The 10,011-nt window shown below is 31.9% G+C and overlaps 1 non-coding gene across 1 annotated transcript; it reads left to right on the top strand.

Moving 5' to 3' along the window:
• Positions 1 to 7,029: 7,029 nt before the first annotated feature.
• Positions 7,030 to 7,111, top strand: Trnas-gcu (transfer RNA serine (anticodon GCU)). Its single transcript has one exon. It is a non-coding gene; the product is annotated as a tRNA-Ser (tRNA).
• Positions 7,112 to 10,011: the final 2,900 nt, after the last annotated feature.

Raw genomic sequence — 10,011 nt, 5'->3', positions numbered from 1 at the left:
TTTATGTATAAGTGTTTTTTGTTTACAAAAACTAATATATTTTCACTAAATTTTAAAATAATAATGATGGGTGCATTATACTCTGTGATTAAAAGTAGTTTATTTCCGGAATTTTAGTGAATTTTTAAATTAAGTGAGGAATCAAAATGTCCATACATTTTAGAAACCATTTTGCACGTAGCTACTAAATATATGGTTAATCAACAAACTTATACGGCATAATCGCGTTGACACACCGGTTCTCGCTGGATCACCGAAGTTAAGCAACGTTGAACCTGGTCAGTACTAAATGGGTGACCATTTGAGACTTTCAGGTGTTGTACGTGCTCTCCGCTTATCTCGGCATTGTTTCCAGTCGTCCTTGTCTTCTCCTTGCCACTGGACTTAAACAGTGCTGCTTCAGGAGAGGTGTGGTTGAGGATTGCGCAACCCTTGCCTCACAATTACACGCGCTACTGCCCCTAAGGGGTACCCTTTGTCTTTCAAGACTGAACGGAGGTATGGGGAATCAACAAATAATTCAATAAGATATATACAAGTACACGTGATCTTATCTGATAGCTGTATTAATACACAAATTATCTTTAGTGGCCGTTAACCGTTCTTGTCTGATTTGATTTCGATTCGATTGCAATATAGAAACTACTGCATACATTATGTACCCGTTAGTCTCAATTGGATCGACGTGTATACTTTAACGGCCCGGCCTGTGTGCAACGAGGAGAAAAATGTGTAAATAATTCCGACTCGCTGATCCGTTTGTCGAACGGCTACCACGGGCGTCGCGCTCGCAATCTGTTGTGTGTCAAGGACTCCTCGGCCGGTGCCCGTGTTGACGACCGCCGCGCCCGGTCAATAGCCAGCTGAAGTAACAAACATCAAAGAACTAGGAAGGACCCCGCACACTCGGTTTCACTTCATAACTGATAAAAAAGAAAGAAAGAAGGAAAAATAAAAAAATAAATCCAAACAATAAGGAAAGAAACTATAAGAGAATAATAAAAACCTTACAAGTCACCCCGCCTACCTCTTTTACTAAAAGACAATATGGTTTTATTTTGTTCACAGGGAAAGAAAGAAAGAATTGAAATGTTACGTACAGGAGAATCAAACAACCGAGAAAAAAAAAATCTTCAAGAATTGAAAAAAAAAAAAAAATAAATAAAAAATAATAATAATAAAAAACAACAACAACAAAATACGAGAACGGGTTTTCTGTAGTTGCGTCCATTGAATCTGCGCGGTTAGCGTAAAAAAATTCTGTTTCGAAACGACACGGACTATTTTGGCTAGAAGCAAAGAGAAGTATCTGTTCTGCTGATACTAAACTTTATTTGGTACTGGGGTATTTGAGCTGTCCCAAATTGCTGTCGTCGAAAAATTTAAGTTACATGATATCTTTTTTTTACGGTGTGGAAATTAACGGGCGCCATTTTATCAACAGATTTTTTTTAAAACTCTATAACTTAACATTTTGGTAAGTCTTACAAAGAGCAAGACTTTGTTATTCCATCGAGTGAATCAAATAAATTTTCTCGTTCGTATGATATTTGAATTAAAGATATGTTTTAATTTCTTTCGTTGTTCGTTGAAAAATGATTTTAATATATACAAAAATATGGTTGGTTTTACTATACGCATATATTCGAAAAACTGTCAAACAAATATAGAACAAATAAATATTATCAAAGGCAAGATAAGTTACTTTTCTATCTAACTGGATAATTTTTAATGTTTTTATTTAATTAAAAATGTTTATTCGGTTCGAAAAACGAGTAATGTTGAAGGCTGCCGGCGAACAAGAAAAGATGGGCGCGATGTCTTTGAAGGCTCAATATTCACCTTAAAATAAAAAATAAAACAAAATGGTGTTAAAAACCCACCCAATAAATGTTACTGTAACATTTACTGGGTGGGTTTCTGCTATCATTTTGTTTTATTTCTTATTTTGAAGTGATTATAAAGTCTTCAAAGACATCGCGACCATCTATTCTTGTTCACCGACAACCTTCAACAATACTCGTTTTTAGAACGGTGGAAGAAACTCACCGAATAAATGTCACTGTAAAATTTACTGGGTGGATTTCTACTATCATTTTGTTTGATTTCTTATTTTGAAGTGATTATAAAATCTTCAAAAACATCTTTTCTTGTTCGTCGACAACATTACTCGTTTTTCGAACCGAATAAACATTTTACATTAAATAAAAGCACTAAAAAATTATCCAGTAAGGTAGAAAAGTAATTTACTTTGCCTTTGATAACATTTAATTGTTATATATTTGTTTTTTGACAACTTTTTCGAATCTGTGTGGATAGTAACCCCCCACCCATTTTCGAATATATGTGTGTAGTAAAAAACCCGAAATATTTCTTTTAAATAAATATATGTTTTAAAATTTTAAAGTTTTCAAACGGTGGGGGCCATATTACTGACTTCTTGTTACGTCAGACAAAAAAACAAACAAACAAAAAACCCTAGACGTGTTTTATATTCTTTTGCTCATTAACGTTTAGTGAAACGTGCATGCAGCGACCCTGCTATTATAACTCTCCCGATTGCGGAGCCATGGTTATCTCGGGAAGAAGTTTCCCATTTCCTTCCATATTTAGTGAAACTGGTTATCCAAAATCCCATTCTTTTAATCGTTTTCTGAACAAAAAGAAAAACCGCGACACTATTTTCATGCATTAGCATAAAAAAAAATAAAAATAAAATAAAAACAATTCTGGGATATTTTTTACGTTTTCCATAAGAGTTCCGCGGACCAGATTAAACAGTGTGACGGGCTGGATCTGGCCTGCGGGCCGTAGTTTGGAGACTCCTCTTCTAAATGTTTCACTGTAAAAAAAAGTTTTTTTTTTCTTTTTGTAATAAATTTATTTAGCTCTGAAAAATTTAATTTTATTATTTTCTGTTCATTTTCTTTTAAATGTGGCCTTTTTTTTGTAACCTTCATTTAAATATTTTCAATTCATTTACAAATTATTTTATTTAGCTTCGTTTGTCCTATATAATTTGCAATCATTTTCTGTGTCTTTTTAAGCCTATCGGTGAAATATCGCTTTGTTATTTTAGACAAGGTAACAATTTTTGAGATTACTTCACTTGACTTAAATTTTTCCGACACCAAAATTTGAGACTGCTAAAATACATCAGTGCACTTCATCTCTTCTGTTATCGGTCGGTGAACAAAGAACTCATTCTAGACTGAGGTAATTTAAATTTTTGTCTCAATCCTCAGTACCCGTTTCGAGAGAGCTGGATTTTTTTCCACGTTAAAAAGAAATCTTTTGCTTCATTCTAACCGCGTGCTATCCAAAACTTAAGCGTTTGCAGAGAAATGCAAATACTACTTCATATCTGAGCATTTATCTTAACCCTTTGAGCTACGATAGTATTTTTACACACGTTGCCTACGATGGGTGTGAAATTTTCACATCACATAAAATCAAGTCAAGAGTTTTTGAAAAATATATATTTTTTTTAATGAAAAAACAATACAAAAATTAAAACATGGGTTTCATTCATTGGTTGATGCAGTTAGGTCAAAGAAGAATCCCATAGTCCTTGAAAACACCATTGTTTTAGTTGTTTGCAACAGAAAACTAGGTGTTAAAAAATTAACAGTTAGCGTAGTCTAATCTGTGACAGACCACCTGAAATGCTTTTCGAAAATTAAGCGTGCCAGATTTCCGAAAATATTATTTCAAATTTAAACGTAAAGATCGATGACAATGCTGTTTTAAGCTTAAACGTGACAAACCTACTGAAATGGTTTTCCAACGCCACAGACCGACTGTTTTACAAACAACTTTTTATATAAATACTTGGGGGTATCTAAAGTACAATGCGTACATCTAAACTGCGCGCTTTGCGCTGAAAATCTGATATAACGCTCAAACGTAACAGTCTGACGAAAATTCTATTTCAAGTTAAGCCTGACAGACCAAAACAAAATTTAGCATCTTTTGGTGATACGTGGAAACATCTAAACATAAGATACGTCCATTCATTGTGCCAAATGTTATTTCAAATTGAAAAGTGACAGACAGACAGACGTACCGACCAAAAGATGTATGTAAAAATCAGATCAAGGATAAGACGGTAAAAGAAAGAATGTAAATAAGCAAAACGAAACAAAAACAAAACAAAAATAAAAACAAAACAAAACAAAACAATACAAAAAGAAAAAACGAAATAATAAAAAAACATTTCAGCCTTTCTTTCTTATTTCTTTATCTAGTTTGTGCAACGTTCTAACGCCGCTTTGCTTATTTCTCTAGATATAGACAGAAAGAAAGGAATTTTCACAATGGAAATTTTACAATCTAACTCTAACGACAGTTAAAAATTCACTAGCAGAAGAGCCGACGTTGCCCGGTATTGAATGAGGATCAACGAATGTTCAAAACTTCCAATACTTTTATTGTCATCGAAATCGATGTAATCGCCCATTTTTCAAGCAAATCGATTGATTGCCTGCTCGAGTCGGGGACCCACCGCGGTGCACCAGGAAGAAGCATCACATACCTCCCCACAGTGACTTAATCCACAATACATTGTTATCTACAATGCACTGTAGAGAACCTACTATTTATTTTCTAAAATCTAATATATGAACGGCTATATGTCTGTCGGTATGTCTTCATATTTTCAAACTCTATCTCCTCCAAAACTAAAGGTCGTAGAGTAGTGCTAGGGGCTTCAAATGATTGGATTTTTTACAGGCCGTTTTTATGGATCTTTAGCCGGTTAAAATTGTTTTTAAAGGGACAAAAATGGGTAAAAATTGAAAAAAATCGATATAAATTTTGTACATTCATATCAGCTTATTCTTTTTATTTTTAATCTGTACATATGCGTGTGACGGTCGTACAGTGGTAACGTCACCAGCTTTGAATTCTGCAGTTTTAATTCTAGCTAATGGCATCTAAATATTATTTTTTTTTACTTTTGAAATCACGACTCTATAATAATATATGCGAATTTGGACAAATTAAAATCAGTTATCGATTCCGAATTAAATTCCCGATTCCGATACAATTTTTCCAATACATCGATAAGCACATCCTTGGCAGTTAGTAATAACATGCAATCTGACTGGTTCAAACAAAATCGTGGGCGGACAAACCGTCCAATAAAGAGCCTGCTTATTTCTGCTTAATTTCTTATAAGTAAAAAAGAAAAAAAAAATAATAGATTTTCATGAAATTTTCTACGCCAGTTCACCATTGAATTAATTTATATTTAAAATGCATTTTTCGTAAAATACATTCTTTTTCTTTTTTTTACGTGTTTACCCACTCTTTATTTTATTTTACGAAATCCGGACAAATTGTATTAGAATTGGATATAATTTCAACAGGTAATAAAGCTGAAGAATTAAACTTATTTTTAATATTTGTTTTTATGTATAAACATGTGCTTTTTTTTTCTAACTTAACTTGAATTCGTAAATAGAAAATGGAAATGAATTCAATATTTTTTTTTAATGTTTTGTAAATAAATAATCTCATTTCTCGATAATATATGATATAATCAGTTGAATTGCAAAGAAAAAAAAATTCTCAAATATATTTAATTTTGACAAGTTTTTATTTTATTGTTTTAAATTCTATAATTCCGAACAATCAGTTTTAAATATAGAATTTATAGTAAGGTTTTATAGTTTTTTTTTTGTTTTTGTTGTTTAATTTTAATATGATATAAAAATGATTATTTGCATCTATAAAATATTGAAATCAATACCAATTAAAAAATATATTATTAAAAAATATCATTTATTTTATACTATTGTCTTCGGTTTTTAACAGCGTTTCAACCCCTCCCGAAATATGGAAGGCCATAAGTGATAAGTTATTATGTTAGCTATAATGTAAATCGTATTAATACGGTCGCGATTTCAATTCACATATTTATTGTATAAGAAAATAAAGCGAACAAATAAATACATAAGATTCAGGTTAAAATAATAAATTTCTATTTTAAATATAATATTTGTGTAGACATAAAAATCTAACAAAACAGTGTTACTTCCATTCTTCATTTTTAGCGATTTTGACTATCCGTAAGATTTACACACAAAATAATGACGCCACCAATTTTACAAACACACACACACACACACACACACACACACACACACACACACACACACACACACACACACACACACACACACAATGTATATGGAGGGAAAAAGGGGATTTATGCTCAATATTAAATAAATTCTTGATTCAAGAAGTTCACCATAATAAAAATAAAAAACAAAAGAAAAAAAAAAGACACGAAAACAATTTCAACGCATGTACACAATTTTTGATTACATTCTATTCAAGCCGCTAAACTGCAGTTTTACCATCTTAAGTTAAGGAAAATATTTAGTTCTCTCCCACTGCAAGAACTTAGAAACCGGGTTCGGAAAGTAGGATGGAGATGTCAGCGTCCCCGAGATGGGGCTCTCTAACCTGCAAAATGTAACTGGGCATCCTCATCAGCATTTCCTGGTAAGAGCACCTCGGACGATTATCAATAATCTAATCCCTTATCAAAGAGAAGGCAAAGCCTTGGAGAGTGGACCTCATAGAACTGCTCAGAACCAGCATCACATCATAATCAACAGCGACCAGATCATTACAAGAAAGCTCTAATCTATGTTGAATTTGGTACCGAGGAAACATTCCTATCCTAGTCGCTGGGTAAAGAAAAAATGTTTCATTTAATGCCAGTACTAAGTGGCAGTTCGGTGACTACTTGGCTATTTACGGTTTGATCCGCAAATAGCAATTAGAAACATTTGGGTTCGATAGGGGTCCCGGTTTGGAGAAGTATCAATTATATGATGAATAGAGCTGACCTTTAAACAGCGCGTAACAGATTGCGAATAAATGCTGACACAAACTGCTGTCAAAATAACAAGAGAATTGAATATAATAACGCTTAAAAAAAAGAAAAAGAAAAAAGAGCAAGTCTGACAGAAAAAATCTTACTGTTAAAATAGATACTGATAACTCAGTGGAGCAGTTGACGAGGTGGCCGAGTGGTTAAGGCGATGGACTGCTAATCCATTGGGGTCTCCCCGCGTGAGTTCGAATCTCATCCTCGTCGAGTACATTTTTAAAAACTAATCGCATGTTTTATTTTTATTTCTCTGCAGTGTTAACTTAAACTTGACTGTAAAGTCTCTTGGAGTATATTCTACTATATGTTTATATCGGTGTTGCCCGGTCATATTTTATTTTCGCCTTTGTTGTGCTTCTTGCAATGTCTTTTTGTTTTTGATTTAGAATTAAAACAATTGCGTTGGATTATTGCATTAATATTAATAAGACTAAATTATTATTAAAACTATATAGAAACTAGCAGGGATACCCGACGTTTTCTGGGATTGAATTAGGATAAACGCGTTTTTCTATATTTCAAATACTTCTATTATCATCGAAATCGGTGAAAATGTCCATTTTTAAATCAAATCGATTTCCTGCTCTAGTCAGGAACCGACCAGGATGCACTGGATGGAAATTTCCCATTTCTCCTCGCAGTTACTTAGTCGACAATACATTTTAGTCTACGTTGCAATGTATAGGTTGATTTTATATTCTTTATATAAAATGGTTTGCATTAAAATTTAAAATGCGAAAGTCAAGTATCATGATTCAACTGTGCTCTAAACAGAAACATTTATTTCGAACGCTCCTTTCTTATCTAAGAATCTACTGTTGATTTTATACGCCGGACCCTTCTGCTTGTGCGGTGATAAAAGTTCCAGAATACACTTGTAATATTAGGTCAAAAACTTCTTTTCCTCTGGAAAAGTCTTGAAACAAAGACAAAATGTTGATGAACACTTAACTCGGTTTGTTCCCTTTCATTTCTTTCTCTCTCTCTCTCTCTCTCTCTCTCTATATATATATATATATATATATATAAATTCGTATTCCTGTCTGTTTGTGTTTTAATTTATTTGTTTATTCACAATTTGATTAATATATACAAAAGGTTCCTCACTTTACTCTCTCATTTATTTCTATATATAGTATGATTCTTACAAACTATATACAATAAAGGGATAATCTCATTTGCATATTACATTAAGAAAAATCGATGTCATTTAATAGCAGTATCTTAGTTAGTGTTTCTAGCGAGAGAATTGTTATAAGTGTTCTATTTAAAATTGTTATTTCTAAATTTTAAACAATAATTATATTGATAATATATTTAATTAAATTTATTTGGAATTATTATTCCAACATCGATTTTTTGAAAATCTTTTCTTTTTTTTTGTTTAGAGTTATTTGGCACTTCGGAACATAAACAAAAACAAAAAATAAAACTATCACCAAATAAAATAATTTGGTAATCTCAATAAATTTCTAGGTTGAAAAAATAATTCCGAGTAGATAGAAAAATGTTTGGCTTTTATTGTTTTTTAAATATTCAAACAAAACAACAACGACAACAACAACAACAAAAACACTTACGAAAAAGTGAAGAAAAGACTTCATTTGTTTGTTTGTATTATTCTTTAAACGGCTATACAGAAATCGATAAACGTTTACGATGTGACATACCTAAACACACTAAAAATCTACTTTTTTTTGACCTAATACGTTTAAATAACCTTTATAATTAATATGAAAGAAATTTTGAAAAGGAATATTAACATTTTAGAGTGGGGATCACTTTTCTATATTAATTTAACGTAAAATGAGCACCCACTTTTTTGCCACTAAGCGTCCAACCAGACATGTCACCTCTAGCATTTTTTCAAGTTTGGCGATCGAGTGGGGGGGGGGGACAAAACATGACAAATACAATTTTTTTTTTGGTGGTGGGACGGGAATTACATTTGAAACATAAAATAACAATAAATTTAATTTTTATTATGTACATCACCTAACAATTTCATAAACAAAACGAACACCAAAATATGACAAATTACATTGGGAAGGGGCATTACAATGACGGAAAATATCATTTAATTGTTTTTGGAATTAATTTTTGGCAGATCTTCATTTTTATAAGGGTTCTGCCTACTTGGCATTTTTTTTTTTTTTGCGATCGCACGGCATTCGCTGTTATTTTTTTTATTGAAACAAAAGTTGTAATTATTTATTTTTAATTATTTTATTTTGTGTGTGTGTGTGGGGGGGGTCTTTCCAAGGCTCACTATCCGGAAAAACATTTCTTCTCTTTGTATCTCTTCTGCCGAAATATCTGGTGAAGAGGGTATCACGTACTTCTTTTTTTAGGGCAATTACATTTACATGTTTTTATCCGTTCTTCTATTTTTGGAATTGTTGTGAGAGTACCCACGTTGCCCATGATGAAAATGATTAGTATAGCAGGTGTGTTCCAAACGGAACTTCATGTCAACCCAGGCAACGCCGGGTACCCGTGCTAGTATATATATATATATATATATATATATATATATATATATATATATATATATATATATATATATATATATATATATATGGAACTTACCTGTTGGATTGGAAGTTTTTAATTCGACCGTGTTTGGATTTTACCATTCTTGGAGTTTTTACCCTTCACCGGACTATCCATTCATGTGAAATCTTTTTATCATTTTTCTTTTACCTCCTATTCCCCTTACTTCACCCTTTTTTTAAACCAAGTAATATCTGTGACTTACTTGTGGTTTCATTAAATACATTTACATGCAAAATCCGATCCCGCATTTTGCTAATTCCTGCCCTCTGATGAGAAGGAGAATATTTCTTCGAAACTTCACGGATTAAGGACTATCCACTTATATTGTGCTTCCGTTTAAAATTAAATATGTTTTTAACTCTTTTTCAAGGTGTTTTTTTAACATGGTTTATTAATCATTTGTTCATATATATATTTATATATATATACTCATATAAATTTGTTTTTTTTTTTGCGTGTATTGATATTTATATTAAAATCTTTTTTTTTCCATTTATTTAAAAAATAATGCATTTTTTTATATATGGGTCGTGGAATTGCATTCATCTGCA

This window comes from Euprymna scolopes, chromosome 5 (genome assembly GCF_053919585.1).
Source record: "Euprymna scolopes isolate OS-2025 chromosome 5, ASM5391958v1, whole genome shotgun sequence".
Classification (NCBI taxonomy): domain Eukaryota; kingdom Metazoa; phylum Mollusca; class Cephalopoda; order Sepiida; family Sepiolidae; genus Euprymna; species Euprymna scolopes.
Note: the sequence above shows the minus strand (reverse complement) of the source record. Positions and strands in the feature narration are given on the sequence as shown.